This window comes from Microcebus murinus, chromosome 28 (genome assembly GCF_040939455.1).
Source record: "Microcebus murinus isolate Inina chromosome 28, M.murinus_Inina_mat1.0, whole genome shotgun sequence".
NCBI lineage: Eukaryota > Metazoa > Chordata > Mammalia > Primates > Cheirogaleidae > Microcebus > Microcebus murinus.
Window position 1 is genome coordinate 15,165,796 of NC_134131.1, and position 19,242 is coordinate 15,185,037.

A 19,242-nucleotide genomic window follows, 5' to 3' on the forward strand; every position below is an offset into this window, starting at 1 on the left:
AAAAAAAAAAAATGCCTCTTACCTCCATTATTGCATTCTTTTCTCTCTCTCTTTTCAAGCAGATTATGGGAGTACAAGTATTAAGGTTCCATGTATTGCCCGTGCCCCCCTCCCCCCTGTTGTCTTAGCAGCCTATGGTGGGGGTACCAATGTTAAGGTCAGGTACATTGTCCTCTCCCCGCCTCCCCCCTCTGGTCAGAGCTTCAAGTGCGCCCATCCCCCAGTCGGTGCGCACCCACCCCATTCCTAAAGGGTGTGTATGCCCATCACCTCCCCCCACCCGATGGAGGTGATTCCTCTACGTCCACTTAGGTGTCCATGGGTTCCTACCAATTTGCCGGTGAGCACGCGCACGTGGTGCTCCTGTGTCCACTCTTGGGATACTTGGCTTACTGGAACGGGTTCCAGCTCCGGCCAGGAGAACACGGGAGGTGCCCGCTCACCGCCGTTTCTCATAGCTGAATAGCACTCCGTGGTGTGCACGCGCCACGTTTTATTAATCCACTCGTGGATCGATGGGCACTCGGGTCGCTTCCACATCTTTGCAATGGTGAATTGTGCCGCCACAGACACCCGAGCGCAGGTGTCTTCTGCGTAGGCTGCGGGCCTGGCTCTTCTGAATGCCGCTAGCTCGCGACCCACGGGTGAACCTGGTCAGGGTACTTTCTCTAAGGAGCAGACTCTGATCCGGGCGGGCTACCGGTGTTTCTGTTTGCTTGTTTCTTTCTTCCATTTCGGGAAAGGCTTCCTTGCTGGGTGTGGAAATCTCCTGTGCCTTTCCTCGCCTCTTCTGTCAGCTTTAAAATCCTCTTTCAGTTGCCACCCTCACAAACGTCTCAGGAACGTCTTTACGGTGCCTTCGTTAGTGAAATGACCCTCAATGAAGCTGGAACCAAATCTCTCATCGCCCATTTTTAGCAAGTCCACACCCCAGGGTGGTTGGGGTCCAATCCAGCCCCGGCCAGGCCCAGGCCCCCTAGACTGGGCCACAGGAGGACACAGAGTAGGGTCCCGGCCCCCACGGTAGCGGTGCCGGCAGTTCTGCAAGGGCTTGGGGGGTTTCCAGAGGTAGGAGATGGAGGGGACTGATTTCTCCAGCGCCCCCCAAAACACCCCACCCATGGCACACATCCCGAGAGACGCCCCTACACTCGCTCCCCTCCCCTATGCGCTGTGCCCCGGCCCCGGTCCGGGGCGGATAGGCGGCAGCCCACACGCAGGGCGGGGGCGCAGCTGAAAGGGGTTGTGCTGGAGGGCGGCCCCTGGGGCCAAAGGCGACCGCCCGCGCATGCGCAGGCAGCAGCGGCGCACTGGGTTGGGGGCGGGTAGGTGAGGGAGGCGAGGCCAGGAGAGGAGGGCGGCTGGAGGTCTCCGCCTTGGCGGGTCCAGCCGTGGAGGCTGGAGGCGCATCTGGTGTGTGTCAGTGTGTGAGTGTGTGTGTGTGTGTGTGTGTGTGTGTGTGAAGACAGCCCCCCACCCCGCCGAGCCCACCACGCCCGGCACCCCAGCCCCGTGGAGACCTCGGGACCCGGCCAGCGAACTCAACCAGCCCGGCCCGGCCCCGAGTGGGTCGGCGCGGGCGCGGGGCCTGGGGCGGGAGGAGGCGCGGGGAAGCGCAGAGACGCTCGGCTTCTTGAGCGGGGCTGGGGCGCCCTCCGCCGTCTACGGCCACACCACCCTGAACGCGCCCGATCTCGTCCGATCTCGGAAGCTAAGCAGGGTCGGGCCTGGTTAGTACTTGGATGGGAGACCGCCTGGGAATACCGGGTGCCGTAGGCCTTTTTTTTTTTTTTTTTTTTTTTGCCTCGTGTTCTGTCCCCATTCGGAGAGCGCGGCGGCAGTGGGGGGTGGGGGGCAACCCCGCCCTCAGCGCCCGCCACGGTGCCTGGCGCCCCAGCCCGCTCCGTGGGGCCTCCTCTTGCCCCAAGCCGCAGCACCGCCGCCACGCGGCAGCAGGCGTGGCATCTGGACTGTCGGGTCTCAGACCGAGGGTCTGGTCGGTGGGAGCCGACACGCTGGAGGAAACCTTGAGAGTCTGAGAGGGGAGGGAGTTGCAGAAGAAGGCCAGGATGTCATTTTGAGGGAGTTGTGACCAGAACTCGTCCCGTTGATTTTGGCGTTCTATGGGCTCCACGTAGGAATCTTTGGTGGTGGCACCGGATGTTGGGGGATGCACAGTCACACCCAGACGTGCTCGACAGGCCCCCTTTTCCTTTTGTTTTCGGAGTCATTTTTAAAAAAAAAAAAAAATGCCTCTTGGCCGGGCGTGCTGGCTCACGCCTGTAATCCTAGCACTCTGGGAGGCCGAGGTGGGCGGACTGCTCGAGGTCAGGAGTTCGAAACCAGCCTGAGCAAGAGGGAGACCCCCCATCTCTACTATAAATAGAAAGAAATTAATTGGCCAACTGATATATAGATATATATATATATACAAAAAAAAAAATTAGCCGGGCACGGTGGCGCATGCCTGTAGTCCCAGCTACTTGGGAGGCTGAGGCAGCAGGATTGCTTGAGCCCAGGAGATTGAGGTTGCTGTGAGCTAGGCTGACGCCATGGCACTCACTCTAGCCAGGGCAACAAAGCGAGACTCTGTCTCCAAAAAAAAAAAAAAAAATGCCTCTTACCTCCATTATTGCATTCTTTTCTCTCTCTCTTTTCAAGCAGATTATGGGAGTACAAGTATTAAGGTTCCATGTATTGCCCGTGCCCCCCTCCCCCCTGTTGTCTTAGCAGCCTATGGTGGGGGTACCAATGTTAAGGTCAGGTACATTGTCCTCTCCCCGCCTCCCCCCTCTGGTCAGAGCTTCAAGTGCGCCCATCCCCCAGTCGGTGCGCACCCACCCCATTCCTAAAGGGTGTGTATGCCCATCACCTCCCCCCACCCGATGGAGGTGATTCCTCTACGTCCACTTAGGTGTCCATGGGTTCCTACCAATTTGCCGGTGAGCACGCGCACGTGGTGCTCCTGTGTCCACTCTTGGGATACTTGGCTTACTGGAATGGGTTCCAGCTCCGGCCAGGAGAACACGGGAGGTGCCCGCTCACCGCCGTTTCTCATAGCTGAATAGCACTCCGTGGTGTGCACGCGCCACGTTTTATTAATCCACTCGTGGATCGATGGGCACTCGGGTCGCTTCCACATCTTTGCAATGGTGAATTGTGCCGCCACAGACACCCGAGCGCAGGTGTCTTCTGCGTAGGCTGCGGGCCTGGCTCTTCTGAATGCCGCTAGCTCGCGACCCACGGGTGAACCTGGTCAGGGTACTTTCTCTAAGGAGCAGACTCTGATCCGGGCGGGCTACCGGTGTTTCTGTTTGCTTGTTTCTTTCTTCCATTTCGGGAAAGGCTTCCTTGCTGGGTGTGGAAATCTCCTGTGCCTTTCCTCGCCTCTTCTGTCAGCTTTAAAATCCTCTTTCAGTTGCCACCCTCACAAACGTCTCAGGAACGTCTTTACGGTGCCTTCGTTAGTGAAATGACCCTCAATGAAGCTGGAACCAAATCTCTAATCGCCCATTTTTAGCAAGTCCACACCCCAGGGTGGTTGGGGTCCAATCCAGCCCCGGCCAGGCCCAGGCCCCCTGGACTGGGCCACAGGAGGACACAGAGTAGGGTCCCGGCCCCCACGGTAGCGGTGCCGGCAGTTCTGCAAGGGCTTGGGGGGTTTCCAGAGGTAGGAGATGGAGGGGACTGATTTCTCCAGCGCCCCCCAAAACACCCCACCCATGGCACACATCCCGAGAGACGCCCCTACACTCGCTCCCCTCCCCTATGCGCTGTGCCCCGGCCCCGGTCCGGGGCGGATAGGCGGCAGCCCACACGCAGGGCGGGGGCGCAGCTGAAAGGGGTTGTGCTGGAGGGCGGCCCCTGGGGCCAAAGGCGACCGCCCGCGCATGCGCAGGCAGCAGCGGCGCACTGGGTTGGGGGCGGGTAGGTGAGGGAGGCGAGGCCAGGAGAGGAGGGCGGCTGGAGGTCTCCGCCTTGGCGGGTCCAGCCGTGGAGGCTGGAGGCGCATCTGGTGTGTGTCAGTGTGTGAGTGTGTGTGTGTGTGTGTGTGTGTGTGTGTGTGAAGACAGCCCCCCACCCCGCCGAGCCCACCACGCCCGGCACCCCAGCCCCGTGGAGACCTCGGGACCCGGCCAGCGAACTCAACCAGCCCGGCCCGGCCCCGAGTGGGTCGGCGCGGGCGCGGGGCCTGGGGCGGGAGGAGGCGCGGGGAAGCGCAGAGACGCTCGGCTTCTTGAGCGGGGCTGGGGCGCCCTCCGCCGTCTACGGCCACACCACCCTGAACGCGCCCGATCTCGTCCGATCTCGGAAGCTAAGCAGGGTCGGGCCTGGTTAGTACTTGGATGGGAGACCGCCTGGGAATACCGGGTGCCGTAGGCCTTTTTTTTTTTTTTTTTTTTTTGCCTCGTGTTCTGTCCCCATTCGGAGAGCGCGGCGGCAGTGGGGGGTGGGGGGCAACCCCGCCCTCAGCGCCCGCCACGGTGCCTGGCGCCCCAGCCCGCTCCGTGGGGCCTCCTCTTGCCCCAAGCCGCAGCACCGCCGCCACGCCGCAGCAGGCGTGGCATCTGGACTGTCGGGTCTCAGACCGAGGGTCTGGTCGGTGGGAGCCGACACGCTGGAGGAAACCTTGAGAGTCTGAGAGGGGAGGGAGTTGCAGAAGAAGGCCAGGATGTCATTTTGAGGGAGTTGTGACCAGAACTCGTCCCGTTGATTTTGGCGTTCTATGGGCTCCACGTAGGAATCTTTGGTGGTGGCACCGGATGTTGGGGGATGCACAGTCACACCCAGACGTGCTCGACAGGCCCCCTTTTCCTTTTCTTTTCGGAGTCATTTTTAAAAAAAAAAAAAAATGCCTCTTGGCCGGGCGTGCTGGCTCACGCCTGTAATCCTAGCACTCTGGGAGGCCGAGGTGGGCGGACTGCTCGAGGTCAGGAGTTCGAAACCAGCCTGAGCAAGAGGGAGACCCCCCATCTCTACTATAAATAGAAAGAAATTAATTGGCCAACTGATATATAGATATATATATATATACAAAAAAAAAATTAGCCGGGCACGGTGGCGCATGCCTGTAGTCCCAGCTACTTGGGAGGCTGAGGCAGCAGGATTGCTTGAGCCCAGGAGATTGAGGTTGCTGTGAGCTAGGCTGACGCCATGGCACTCACTCTAGCCAGGGCAACAAAGCGAGACTCTGTCTCCAAAAAAAAAAAAAAAAATGCCTCTTACCTCCATTATTGCATTCTTTTCTCTCTCTCTTTTCAAGCAGATTATGGGAGTACAAGTATTAAGGTTCCATGTATTGCCCGTGCCCCCCTCCCCCCTGTTGTCTTAGCAGCCTATGGTGGGGGTACCAATGTTAAGGTCAGGTACATTGTCCTCTCCCCGCCTCCCCCCTCTGGTCAGAGCTTCAAGTGCGCCCATCCCCCAGTCGGTGCGCACCCACCCCATTCCTAAAGGGTGTGTATGCCCATCACCTCCCCCCACCCGATGGAGGTGATTCCTCTACGTCCACTTAGGTGTCCATGGGTTCCTACCAATTTGCCGGTGAGCACGCGCACGTGGTGCTCCTGTGTCCACTCTTGGGATACTTGGCTTACTGGAACGGGTTCCAGCTCCGGCCAGGAGAACACGGGAGGTGCCCGCTCACCGCCGTTTCTCATAGCTGAATAGCACTCCGTGGTGTGCACGCGCCACGTTTTATTAATCCACTCGTGGATCGATGGGCACTCGGGTCGCTTCCACATCTTTGCAATGGTGAATTGTGCCGCCACAGACACCCGAGCGCAGGTGTCTTCTGCGTAGGCTGCGGGCCTGGCTCTTCTGAATGCCGCTAGCTCGCGACCCACGGGTGAACCTGGTCAGGGTACTTTCTCTAAGGAGCAGACTCTGATCCGGGCGGGCTACCGGTGTTTCTGTTTGCTTGTTTCTTTCTTCCATTTCGGGAAAGGCTTCCTTGCTGGGTGTGGAAATCTCCTGTGCCTTTCCTCGCCTCTTCTGTCAGCTTTAAAATCCTCTTTCAGTTGCCACCCTCACAAACGTCTCAGGAACGTCTTTACGGTGCCTTCGTTAGTGAAATGACCCTCAATGAAGCTGGAACCAAATCTCTCATCGCCCATTTTTAGCAAGTCCACACCCCAGGGTGGTTGGGGTCCAATCCAGCCCCGGCCAGGCCCAGGCCCCCTGGACTGGGCCACAGGAGGACACAGAGTAGGGTCCCGGCCCCCACGGTAGCGGTGCCGGCAGTTCTGCAAGGGCTTGGGGGGTTTCCAGAGGTAGGAGATGGAGGGGACTGATTTCTCCAGCGCCCCCCAAAACACCCCACCCATGGCACACATCCCGAGAGACGCCCCTACACTCGCTCCCCTCCCCTATGCGCTGTGCCCCGGCCCCGGTCCGGGGCGGATAGGCGGCAGCCCACACGCAGGGCGGGGGCGCAGCTGAAAGGGGTTGTGCTGGAGGGCGGCCCCTGGGGCCAAAGGCGACCGCCCGCGCATGCGCAGGCAGCAGCGGCGCACTGGGTTGGGGGCGGGTAGGTGAGGGAGGCGAGGCCAGGAGAGGAGGGCGGCTGGAGGTCTCCGCCTTGGCGGGTCCAGCCGTGGAGGCTGGAGGCGCATCTGGTGTGTGTCAGTGTGTGAGTGTGTGTGTGTGTGTGTGTGTGTGTGTGAAGACAGCCCCCCACCCCGCCGAGCCCACCACGCCCGGCACCCCAGCCCCGTGGAGACCTCGGGACCCGGCCAGCGAACTCAACCAGCCCGGCCCGGCCCCGAGTGGGTCGGCGCGGGCGCGGGGCCTGGGGCGGGAGGAGGCGCGGGGAAGCGCAGAGACGCTCGGCTTCTTGAGCGGGGCTGGGGCGCCCTCCGCCGTCTACGGCCACACCACCCTGAACGCGCCCGATCTCGTCCGATCTCGGAAGCTAAGCAGGGTCGGGCCTGGTTAGTACTTGGATGGGAGACCGCCTGGGAATACCGGGTGCCGTAGGCCTTTTTTTTTTTTTTTTTTTTTTTGCCTCGTGTTCTGTCCCCATTCGGAGAGCGCGGCGGCAGTGGGGGGTGGGGGGCAACCCCGCCCTCAGCGCCCGCCACGGTGCCTGGCGCCCCAGCCCGCTCCGTGGGGCCTCCTCTTGCCCCAAGCCGCAGCACCGCCGCCACGCGGCAGCAGGCGTGGCATCTGGACTGTCGGGTCTCAGACCGAGGGTCTGGTCGGTGGGAGCCGACACGCTGGAGGAAACCTTGAGAGTCTGAGAGGGGAGGGAGTTGCAGAAGAAGGCCAGGATGTCATTTTGAGGGAGTTGTGACCAGAACTCGTCCCGTTGATTTTGGCGTTCTATGGGCTCCACGTAGGAATCTTTGGTGGTGGCACCGGATGTTGGGGGATGCACAGTCACACCCAGACGTGCTCGACAGGCCCCCTTTTCCTTTTCTTTTCGGAGTCATTTAAAAAAAAAAAAAAAATGCCTCTTGGCCGGGCGTGCTGGCTCACGCCTGTAATCCTAGCACTCTGGGAGGCCGAGGTGGGCGGACTGCTCGAGGTCAGGAGTTCGAAACCAGCCTGAGCAAGAGGGAGACCCCCATCTCTACTATAAATAGAAAGAAATTAATTGGCCAACTGATATATAGATATATATATATACAAAAAAAAAAAAATTAGCCGGGCACGGTGGCGCATGCCTGTAGTCCCAGCTACTTGGGAGGCTGAGGCAGCAGGATTGCTTGAGCCCAGGAGATTGAGGTTGCTGTGAGCTAGGCTGACGCCATGGCACTCACTCTAGCCAGGGCAACAAAGCGAGACTCTGTCTCCAAAAAAAAAAAAAAAATGCCTCTTACCTCCATTATTGCATTCTTTTCTCTCTCTCTTTTCAAGCAGATTATGGGAGTACAAGTATTAAGGTTCCATGTATTGCCCGTGCCCCCCTCCCCCCTGTTGTCTTAGCAGCCTATGGTGGGGGTACCAATGTTAAGGTCAGGTACATTGTCCTCTCCCCGCCTCCCCCCTCTGGTCAGAGCTTCAAGTGCGCCCATCCCCCAGTCGGTGCGCACCCACCCCATTCCTAAAGGGTGTGTATGCCCATCACCTCCCCCCACCCGATGGAGGTGATTCCTCTACGTCCACTTAGGTGTCCATGGGTTCCTACCAATTTGCCGGTGAGCACGCGCACGTGGTGCTCCTGTGTCCACTCTTGGGATACTTGGCTTACTGGAACGGGTTCCAGCTCCGGCCAGGAGAACACGGGAGGTGCCCGCTCACCGCCGTTTCTCATAGCTGAATAGCACTCCGTGGTGTGCACGCGCCACGTTTTATTAATCCACTCGTGGATCGATGGGCACTCGGGTCGCTTCCACATCTTTGCAATGGTGAATTGTGCCGCCACAGACACCCGAGCGCAGGTGTCTTCTGCGTAGGCTGCGGGCCTGGCTCTTCTGAATGCCGCTAGCTCGCGACCCACGGGTGAACCTGGTCAGGGTACTTTCTCTAAGGAGCAGACTCTGATCCGGGCGGGCTACCGGTGTTTCTGTTTGCTTGTTTCTTTCTTCCATTTCGGGAAAGGCTTCCTTGCTGGGTGTGGAAATCTCCTGTGCCTTTCCTCGCCTCTTCTGTCAGCTTTAAAATCCTCTTTCAGTTGCCACCCTCACAAACGTCTCAGGAACGTCTTTACGGTGCCTTCGTTAGTGAAATGACCCTCAATGAAGCTGGAACCAAATCTCTCATCGCCCATTTTTAGCAAGTCCACACCCCAGGGTGGTTGGGGTCCAATCCAGCCCCGGCCAGGCCCAGGCCCCCTGGACTGGGCCACAGGAGGACACAGAGTAGGGTCCCGGCCCCCACGGTAGCGGTGCCGGCAGTTCTGCAAGGGCTTGGGGGGTTTCCAGAGGTAGGAGATGGAGGGGACTGATTTCTCCAGCGCCCCCCAAAACACCCCACCCATGGCACACATCCCGAGAGACGCCCCTACACTCGCTCCCCTCCCCTATGCGCTGTGCCCCGGCCCCGGTCCGGGGCGGATAGGCGGCAGCCCACACGCAGGGCGGGGGCGCAGCTGAAAGGGGTTGTGCTGGAGGGCGGCCCCTGGGGCCAAAGGCGACCGCCCGCGCATGCGCAGGCAGCAGCGGCGCACTGGGTTGGGGGCGGGTAGGTGAGGGAGGCGAGGCCAGGAGAGGAGGGCGGCTGGAGGTCTCCGCCTTGGCGGGTCCAGCCGTGGAGGCTGGAGGCGCATCTGGTGTGTGTCAGTGTGTGAGTGTGTGTGTGTGTGTGTGTGTGTGTGTGTGAAGACAGCCCCCCACCCCGCCGAGCCCACCACGCCCGGCACCCCAGCCCCGTGGAGACCTCGGGACCCGGCCAGCGAACTCAACCAGCCCGGCCCGGCCCCGAGTGGGTCGGCGCGGGCGCGGGGCCTGGGGCGGGAGGAGGCGCGGGGAAGCGCAGAGACGCTCGGCTTCTTGAGCGGGGCTGGGGCGCCCTCCGCCGTCTACGGCCACACCACCCTGAACGCGCCCGATCTCGTCCGATCTCGGAAGCTAAGCAGGGTCGGGCCTGGTTAGTACTTGGATGGGAGACCGCCTGGGAATACCGGGTGCCGTAGGCCTTTTTTTTTTTTTTTTTTTTTTTGCCTCGTGTTCTGTCCCCATTCGGAGAGCGCGGCGGCAGTGGGGGGTGGGGGGCAACCCCGCCCTCAGCGCCCGCCACGGTGCCTGGCGCCCCAGCCCGCTCCGTGGGGCCTCCTCTTGCCCCAAGCCGCAGCACCGCCGCCACGCGGCAGCAGGCGTGGCATCTGGACTGTCGGGTCTCAGACCGAGGGTCTGGTCGGTGGGAGCCGACACGCTGGAGGAAACCTTGAGAGTCTGAGAGGGGAGGGAGTTGCAGAAGAAGGCCAGGATGTCATTTTGAGGGAGTTGTGACCAGAACTCGTCCCGTTGATTTTGGCGTTCTATGGGCTCCACGTAGGAATCTTTGGTGGTGGCACCGGATGTTGGGGGATGCACAGTCACACCCAGACGTGCTCGACAGGCCCCCTTTTCCTTTTGTTTTCGGAGTCATTTTTAAAAAAAAAAAAAAATGCCTCTTGGCCGGGCGTGCTGGCTCACGCCTGTAATCCTAGCACTCTGGGAGGCCGAGGTGGGCGGACTGCTCGAGGTCAGGAGTTCGAAACCAGCCTGAGCAAGAGGGAGACCCCCCATCTCTACTATAAATAGAAAGAAATTAATTGGCCAACTGATATATAGATATATATATATATACAAAAAAAAAAATTAGCCGGGCACGGTGGCGCATGCCTGTAGTCCCAGCTACTTGGGAGGCTGAGGCAGCAGGATTGCTTGAGCCCAGGAGATTGAGGTTGCTGTGAGCTAGGCTGACGCCATGGCACTCACTCTAGCCAGGGCAACAAAGCGAGACTCTGTCTCCAAAAAAAAAAAAAAAAATGCCTCTTACCTCCATTATTGCATTCTTTTCTCTCTCTCTTTTCAAGCAGATTATGGGAGTACAAGTATTAAGGTTCCATGTATTGCCCGTGCCCCCCTCCCCCCTGTTGTCTTAGCAGCCTATGGTGGGGGTACCAATGTTAAGGTCAGGTACATTGTCCTCTCCCCGCCTCCCCCCTCTGGTCAGAGCTTCAAGTGCGCCCATCCCCCAGTCGGTGCGCACCCACCCCATTCCTAAAGGGTGTGTATGCCCATCACCTCCCCCCACCCGATGGAGGTGATTCCTCTACGTCCACTTAGGTGTCCATGGGTTCCTACCAATTTGCCGGTGAGCACGCGCACGTGGTGCTCCTGTGTCCACTCTTGGGATACTTGGCTTACTGGAACGGGTTCCAGCTCCGGCCAGGAGAACACGGGAGGTGCCCGCTCACCGCCGTTTCTCATAGCTGAATAGCACTCCGTGGTGTGCACGCGCCACGTTTTATTAATCCACTCGTGGATCGATGGGCACTCGGGTCGCTTCCACATCTTTGCAATGGTGAATTGTGCCGCCACAGACACCCGAGCGCAGGTGTCTTCTGCGTAGGCTGCGGGCCTGGCTCTTCTGAATGCCGCTAGCTCGCGACCCACGGGTGAACCTGGTCAGGGTACTTTCTCTAAGGAGCAGACTCTGATCCGGGCGGGCTACCGGTGTTTCTGTTTGCTTGTTTCTTTCTTCCATTTCGGGAAAGGCTTCCTTGCTGGGTGTGGAAATCTCCTGTGCCTTTCCTCGCCTCTTCTGTCAGCTTTAAAATCCTCTTTCAGTTGCCACCCTCACAAACGTCTCAGGAACGTCTTTACGGTGCCTTCGTTAGTGAAATGACCCTCAATGAAGCTGGAACCAAATCTCTAATCGCCCATTTTTAGCAAGTCCACACCCCAGGGTGGTTGGGGTCCAATCCAGCCCCGGCCAGGCCCAGGCCCCCTGGACTGGGCCACAGGAGGACACAGAGTAGGGTCCCGGCCCCCACGGTAGCGGTGCCGGCAGTTCTGCAAGGGCTTGGGGGGTTTCCAGAGGTAGGAGATGGAGGGGACTGATTTCTCCAGCGCCCCCCAAAACACCCCACCCATGGCACACATCCCGAGAGACGCCCCTACACTCGCTCCCCTCCCCTATGCGCTGTGCCCCGGCCCCGGTCCGGGGCGGATAGGCGGCAGCCCACACGCAGGGCGGGGGCGCAGCTGAAAGGGGTTGTGCTGGAGGGCGGCCCCTGGGGCCAAAGGCGACCGCCCGCGCATGCGCAGGCAGCAGCGGCGCACTGGGTTGGGGGCGGGTAGGTGAGGGAGGCGAGGCCAGGAGAGGAGGGCGGCTGGAGGTCTCCGCCTTGGCGGGTCCAGCCGTGGAGGCTGGAGGCGCATCTGGTGTGTGTCAGTGTGTGAGTGTGTGTGTGTGTGTGTGTGTGTGTGTGTGTGAAGACAGCCCCCCACCCCGCCGAGCCCACCACGCCCGGCACCCCAGCCCCGTGGAGACCTCGGGACCCGGCCAGCGAACTCAACCAGCCCGGCCCGGCCCCGAGTGGGTCGGCGCGGGCGCGGGGCCTGGGGCGGGAGGAGGCGCGGGGAAGCGCAGAGACGCTCGGCTTCTTGAGCGGGGCTGGGGCGCCCTCCGCCGTCTACGGCCACACCACCCTGAACGCGCCCGATCTCGTCCGATCTCGGAAGCTAAGCAGGGTCGGGCCTGGTTAGTACTTGGATGGGAGACCGCCTGGGAATACCGGGTGCCGTAGGCCTTTTTTTTTTTTTTTTTTTTTTGCCTCGTGTTCTGTCCCCATTCGGAGAGCGCGGCGGCAGTGGGGGGTGGGGGGCAACCCCGCCCTCAGCGCCCGCCACGGTGCCTGGCGCCCCAGCCCGCTCCGTGGGGCCTCCTCTTGCCCCAAGCCGCAGCACCGCCGCCACGCCGCAGCAGGCGTGGCATCTGGACTGTCGGGTCTCAGACCGAGGGTCTGGTCGGTGGGAGCCGACACGCTGGAGGAAACCTTGAGAGTCTGAGAGGGGAGGGAGTTGCAGAAGAAGGCCAGGATGTCATTTTGAGGGAGTTGTGACCAGAACTCGTCCCGTTGATTTTGGCGTTCTATGGGCTCCACGTAGGAATCTTTGGTGGTGGCACCGGATGTTGGGGGATGCACAGTCACACCCAGACGTGCTCGACAGGCCCCCTTTTCCTTTTCTTTTCGGAGTCATTTTTAAAAAAAAAAAAAAATGCCTCTTGGCCGGGCGTGCTGGCTCACGCCTGTAATCCTAGCACTCTGGGAGGCCGAGGTGGGCGGACTGCTCGAGGTCAGGAGTTCGAAACCAGCCTGAGCAAGAGGGAGACCCCCCATCTCTACTATAAATAGAAAGAAATTAATTGGCCAACTGATATATAGATATATATATATATACAAAAAAAAAATTAGCCGGGCACGGTGGCGCATGCCTGTAGTCCCAGCTACTTGGGAGGCTGAGGCAGCAGGATTGCTTGAGCCCAGGAGATTGAGGTTGCTGTGAGCTAGGCTGACGCCATGGCACTCACTCTAGCCAGGGCAACAAAGCGAGACTCTGTCTCCAAAAAAAAAAAAAAAAATGCCTCTTACCTCCATTATTGCATTCTTTTCTCTCTCTCTTTTCAAGCAGATTATGGGAGTACAAGTATTAAGGTTCCATGTATTGCCCGTGCCCCCCTCCCCCCTGTTGTCTTAGCAGCCTATGGTGGGGGTACCAATGTTAAGGTCAGGTACATTGTCCTCTCCCCGCCTCCCCCCTCTGGTCAGAGCTTCAAGTGCGCCCATCCCCCAGTCGGTGCGCACCCACCCCATTCCTAAAGGGTGTGTATGCCCATCACCTCCCCCCACCCGATGGAGGTGATTCCTCTACGTCCACTTAGGTGTCCATGGGTTCCTACCAATTTGCCGGTGAGCACGCGCACGTGGTGCTCCTGTGTCCACTCTTGGGATACTTGGCTTACTGGAACGGGTTCCAGCTCCGGCCAGGAGAACACGGGAGGTGCCCGCTCACCGCCGTTTCTCATAGCTGAATAGCACTCCGTGGTGTGCACGCGCCACGTTTTATTAATCCACTCGTGGATCGATGGGCACTCGGGTCGCTTCCACATCTTTGCAATGGTGAATTGTGCCGCCACAGACACCCGAGCGCAGGTGTCTTCTGCGTAGGCTGCGGGCCTGGCTCTTCTGAATGCCGCTAGCTCGCGACCCACGGGTGAACCTGGTCAGGGTACTTTCTCTAAGGAGCAGACTCTGATCCGGGCGGGCTACCGGTGTTTCTGTTTGCTTGTTTCTTTCTTCCATTTCGGGAAAGGCTTCCTTGCTGGGTGTGGAAATCTCCTGTGCCTTTCCTCGCCTCTTCTGTCAGCTTTAAAATCCTCTTTCAGTTGCCACCCTCACAAACGTCTCAGGAACGTCTTTACGGTGCCTTCGTTAGTGAAATGACCCTCAATGAAGCTGGAACCAAATCTCTCATCGCCCATTTTTAGCAAGTCCACACCCCAGGGTGGTTGGGGTCCAATCCAGCCCCGGCCAGGCCCAGGCCCCCTGGACTGGGCCACAGGAGGACACAGAGTAGGGTCCCGGCCCCCACGGTAGCGGTGCCGGCAGTTCTGCAAGGGCTTGGGGGGTTTCCAGAGGTAGGAGATGGAGGGGACTGATTTCTCCAGCGCCCCCCAAAACACCCCACCCATGGCACACATCCCGAGAGACGCCCCTACACTCGCTCCCCTCCCCTATGCGCTGTGCCCCGGCCCCGGTCCGGGGCGGATAGGCGGCAGCCCACACGCAGGGCGGGGGCGCAGCTGAAAGGGGTTGTGCTGGAGGGCGGCCCCTGGGGCCAAAGGCGACCGCCCGCGCATGCGCAGGCAGCAGCGGCGCACTGGGTTGGGGGCGGGTAGGTGAGGGAGGCGAGGCCAGGAGAGGAGGGCGGCTGGAGGTCTCCGCCTTGGCGGGTCCAGCCGTGGAGGCTGGAGGCGCATCTGGTGTGTGTCAGTGTGTGAGTGTGTGTGTGTGTGTGTGTGTGTGTGTGAAGACAGCCCCCCACCCCGCCGAGCCCACCACGCCCGGCACCCCAGCCCCGTGGAGACCTCGGGACCCGGCCAGCGAACTCAACCAGCCCGGCCCGGCCCCGAGTGGGTCGGCGCGGGCGCGGGGCCTGGGGCGGGAGGAGGCGCGGGGAAGCGCAGAGACGCTCGGCTTCTTGAGCGGGGCTGGGGCGCCCTCCGCCGTCTACGGCCACACCACCCTGAACGCGCCCGATCTCGTCCGATCTCGGAAGCTAAGCAGGGTCGGGCCTGGTTAGTACTTGGATGGGAGACCGCCTGGGAATACCGGGTGCCGTAGGCCTTTTTTTTTTTTTTTTTTTTTTTGCCTCGTGTTCTGTCCCCATTCGGAGAGCGCGGCGGCAGTGGGGGGTGGGGGGCAACCCCGCCCTCAGCGCCCGCCACGGTGCCTGGCGCCCCAGCCCGCTCCGTGGGGCCTCCTCTTGCCCCAAGCCGCAGCACCGCCGCCACGCGGCAGCAGGCGTGGCATCTGGACTGTCGGGTCTCAGACCGAGGGTCTGGTCGGTGGGAGCCGACACGCTGGAGGAAACCTTGAGAGTCTGAGAGGGGAGGGAGTTGCAGAAGAAGGCCAGGATGTCATTTTGAGGGAGTTGTGACCAGAACTCGTCCCGTTGATTTTGGCGTTCTATGGGCTCCACGTAGGAATCTTTGGTGGTGGCACCGGATGTTGGGGGATGCACAGTCACACCCAGACGTGCTCGACAGGCCCCCTTTTCCTTTTGTTTTCGGAGTCATTTTTAAAAAAAAAAAAAAATGCCTCTTGGCCGGGCGTGCTGGCTCACGCCTGTAATCCTAGCACTCTGGGAGGCCGAGGTGGGCGGACTGCTCGAGGTCAGGAGTTCGAAACCAGCCTGAGCAAGAGGGAGACCCCCCATCTCTACTATAAATAGAAAGAAATTAATTGGCCAACTGATATATAGATATATATATATATACAAAAAAAAAAATTAGCCGGGCACGGTGGCGCATGCCTGTAGTCCCAGCTACTTGGGAGGCTGAGGCAGCAGGATTGCTTGAGCCCAGGAGATTGAGGTTGCTGTGAGCTAGGCTGACGCCATGGCACTCACTCTAGCCAGGGCAACAAAGCGAGACTCTGTCTCCAAAAAAAAAAAAAAAAATGCCTCTTACCTCCATTATTGCATTCTTTTCTCTCTCTCTTTTCAAGCAGATTATGGGAGTACAAGTATTAAGGTTCCATGTATTGCCCGTGCCCCCCTCCCCCCTGTTGTCTTAGCAGCCTATGGTGGGGGTACCAATGTTAAGGTCAGGTACATTGTCCTCTCCCCGCCTCCCCCCTCTGGTCAGAGCTTCAAGTGCGCCCATCCCCCAGTCGGTGCGCACCCACCCCATTCCTAAAGGGTGTGTATGCCCATCACCTCCCCCCACCCGATGGAGGTGATTCCTCTACGTCCACTTAGGTGTCCATGGGTTCCTACCAATTTGCCGGTGAGCACGCGCACGTGGTGCTCCTGTGTCCACTCTTGGGATACTTGGCTTACTGGAACGGGTTCCAGCTCCGGCCAGGAGAACACGGGAGGTGCCCGCTCACCGCCGTTTCTCATAGCTGAATAGCACTCCGTGGTGTGCACGCGCCACGTTTTATTAATCCACTCGTGGATCGATGGGCACTCGGGTCGCTTCCACATCTTTGCAATGGTGAATTGTGCCGCCACAGACACCCGAGCGCAGGTGTCTTCTGCGTAGGCTGCGGGCCTGGCTCTTCTGAATGCCGCTAGCTCGCGACCCACGGGTGAACCTGGTCAGGGTACTTTCTCTAAGGAGCAGACTCTGATCCGGGCGGGCTACCGGTGTTTCTGTTTGCTTGTTTCTTTCTTCCATTTCGGGAAAGGCTTCCTTGCTGGGTGTGGAAATCTCCTGTGCCTTTCCTCGCCTCTTCTGTCAGCTTTAAAATCCTCTTTCAGTTGCCACCCTCACAAACGTCTCAGGAACGTCTTTACGGTGCCTTCGTTAGTGAAATGACCCTCAATGAAGCTGGAACCAAATCTCTAATCGCCCATTTTTAGCAAGTCCACACCCCAGGGTGGTTGGGGTCCAATCCAGCCCCGGCCAGGCCCAGGCCCCCTGGACTGGGCCACAGGAGGACACAGAGTAGGGTCCCGGCCCCCACGGTAGCGGTGCCGGCAGTTCTGCAAGGGCTTGGGGGGTTTCCAGAGGTAGGAGATGGAGGGGACTGATTTCTCCAGCGCCCCCCAAAACACCCCACCCATGGCACACATCCCGAGAGACGCCCCTACACTCGCTCCCCTCCCCTATGCGCTGTGCCCCGGCCCCGGTCCGGGGCGGATAGGCGGCAGCCCACACGCAGGGCGGGGGCGCAGCTGAAAGGGGTTGTGCTGGAGGGCGGCCCCTGGGGCCAAAGGCGACCGCCCGCGCATGCGCAGGCAGCAGCGGCGCACTGGGTTGGGGGCGGGTAGGTGAGGGAGGCGAGGCCAGGAGAGGAGGGCGGCTGGAGGTCTCCGCCTTGGCGGGTCCAGCCGTGGAGGCTGGAGGCGCATCTGGTGTGTGTCAGTGTGTGAGTGTGTGTGTGTGTGTGTGTGTGTGTGTGTGTGAAGACAGCCCCCCACCCCGCCGAGCCCACCACGCCCGGCACCCCAGCCCCGTGGAGACCTCGGGACCCGGCCAGCGAACTCAACCAGCCCGGCCCGGCCCCGAGTGGGTCGGCGCGGGCGCGGGGCCTGGGGCGGGAGGAGGCGCGGGGAAGCGCAGAGACGCTCGGCTTCTTGAGCGGGGCTGGGGCGCCCTCCGCCGTCTACGGCCACACCACCCTGAACGCGCCCGATCTCGTCCGATCTCGGAAGCTAAGCAGGGTCGGGCCTGGTTAGTACTTGGATGGGAGACCGCCTGGGAATACCGGGTGCCGTAGGCCTTTTTTTTTTTTTTTTTTTTTTTGCCTCGTGTTCTGTCCCCATTCGGAGAGCGCGGCGGCAGTGGGGGGTGGGGGGCAACCCCGCCCTCAGCGCCCGCCACGGTGCCTGGCGCCCCAGCCCGCTCCGTGGGGCCTCCTCTTGCCCCAAGCCGCAGCACCGCCGCCACGCGGCAGCAGGCGTGGCATCTGGACTGTCGGGTCTCAGACCGAGGGTCTGGTCGGTGGGAGCCGACACGCTGGAGGAAACCTTGAGAGTCTGAGAGGGGAGGGAGTTGCAGAAGAAGGCCAGGATGTCATTTTGAGGGAGTTGTGACCAGAACTCGTCCCGTTGATTTTGGCGTTCTATGGGCTCCACGTAGGAATCTTTGGTGGTGGCACCGGATGTTGGGGGATGCACAGTCACACCCAGACGTGCTCGACAGGCCCCCTTTTCCTTTTGTTTTCGGAGTCATTTTTAAAAAAAAAAAAAAATGCCTCTTGGCCGGGCGTGCTGGCTCACGCCTGTAATCCTAGCACTCTGGGAGGCCGAGGTGGGCGGACTGCTCGAGGTCAGGAGTTCGAAACCAGCCTGAGCAAGAGGGAGACCCCCCATCTCTACTATAAATAGAAAGAAATTAATTGGCCAACTGATATATAGATATATATATATATACAAAAAAAAAAATTAGCCGGGCACGGTGGCGCATGCCTGTAGTCCCAGCTACTTGGGAGGCTGAGGCAGCAGGATTGCTTGAGCCCAGGAGATTGAGGTTGCTGTGAGCTAGGCTGACGCCATGGCACTCACTCTAGCCAGGGCAACAAAGCGAGACTCTGTCTCCAAAAAAAAAAAAAAAAATGCCTCTTACCTCCATTATTGCATTCTTTTCTCTCTCTCTTTTCAAGCAGATTATGGGAGTACAAGTATTAAGGTTCCATGTATTGCCCGTGCCCCCCTCCCCCCTGTTGTCTTAGCAGCCTATGGTGGGGGTACCAATGTTAAGGTCAGGTACATTGTCCTCTCCCCGCCTCCCCCCTCTGGTCAGAGCTTCAAGTGCGCCCATCCCCCAGTCGGTGCGCACCCACCCCATTCCTAAAGGGTGTGTATGCCCATCACCTCCCCCCACCCGATGGAGGTGATTCCTCTACGTCCACTTAGGTGTCCATGGGTTCCTACCAATTTGCCGGTGAGCACGCGCACGTGGTGCTCCTGTGTCCACTCTTGGGATACTTGGCTTACTGGAACGGGTTCCAGCTCCGGCCAGGAGAACACGGGAGGTGCCCGCTCACCGCCGTTTCTCATAGCTGAATAGCACTCCGTGGTGTGCACGCGCCACGTTTTATTAATCCACTCGTGGATCGATGGGCACTCGGGTCGCTTCCACATCTTTGCAATGGTGAATTGTGCCGCCACAGACACCCGAGCGCAGGTGTCTTCTGCGTAGGCTGCGGGCCTGGCTCTTCTGAATGCCGCTAGCTCGCGACCCACGGGTGAACCTGGTCAGGGTACTTTCTCTAAGGAGCAGACTCTGATCCGGGCGGGCTACCGGTGTTTCTGTTTGCTTGTTTCTTTCTTCCATTTCGGGAAAGGCTTCCTTGCTGGGTGTGGAAATCTCCTGTGCCTTTCCTCGCCTCTTCTGTCAGCTTTAAAATCCTCTTTCAGTTGCCACCCTCACAAACGTCTCAGGAACGTCTTTACGGTGCCTTCGTTAGTGAAATGACCCTCAATGAAGCTGGAACCAAATCTCTAATCGCCCATTTTTAGCAAGTCCACACCCCAGGGTGGTTGGGGTCCAATCCAGCCCCGGCCAGGCCCAGGCCCCCTGGACTGGGCCACAGGAGGACACAGAGTAGGGTCCCGGCCCCCACGGTAGCGGTGC

The 19,242-nt window shown here is 59.8% G+C and overlaps 7 non-coding genes across 7 annotated transcripts; all 7 read left to right on the forward strand.

The window, feature by feature from the left end:
- The first annotated feature begins 1,660 nt into the window (after positions 1 to 1,660).
- On the forward strand, positions 1,661 to 1,779 carry LOC142865208 (5S ribosomal RNA). The gene has a single exon (XR_012915511.1). It is a non-coding gene; the product is annotated as a 5S ribosomal RNA (ribosomal RNA).
- A 2,485-nt stretch (positions 1,780 to 4,264) lies between these two features.
- LOC142865219 (5S ribosomal RNA) lies at positions 4,265 to 4,383 on the forward strand. The gene has a single exon (XR_012915522.1). It is a non-coding gene; the product is annotated as a 5S ribosomal RNA (ribosomal RNA).
- A 2,479-nt stretch (positions 4,384 to 6,862) lies between these two features.
- LOC142865230 (5S ribosomal RNA) lies at positions 6,863 to 6,981 on the forward strand. The gene has a single exon (XR_012915533.1). It is a non-coding gene; the product is annotated as a 5S ribosomal RNA (ribosomal RNA).
- Positions 6,982 to 9,461: 2,480 nt separating this feature from the next.
- On the forward strand, positions 9,462 to 9,580 carry LOC142865241 (5S ribosomal RNA). The gene has a single exon (XR_012915544.1). It is a non-coding gene; the product is annotated as a 5S ribosomal RNA (ribosomal RNA).
- A 2,485-nt stretch (positions 9,581 to 12,065) lies between these two features.
- Positions 12,066 to 12,184, forward strand: LOC142865252 (5S ribosomal RNA). The gene has a single exon (XR_012915555.1). It is a non-coding gene; the product is annotated as a 5S ribosomal RNA (ribosomal RNA).
- A 2,479-nt stretch (positions 12,185 to 14,663) lies between these two features.
- On the forward strand, positions 14,664 to 14,782 carry LOC142865265 (5S ribosomal RNA). Its single transcript, XR_012915568.1, has one exon. It is a non-coding gene; the product is annotated as a 5S ribosomal RNA (ribosomal RNA).
- Positions 14,783 to 17,267: 2,485 nt separating this feature from the next.
- LOC142865276 (5S ribosomal RNA) lies at positions 17,268 to 17,386 on the forward strand. Its single transcript, XR_012915579.1, has one exon. It is a non-coding gene; the product is annotated as a 5S ribosomal RNA (ribosomal RNA).
- Positions 17,387 to 19,242: the final 1,856 nt, after the last annotated feature.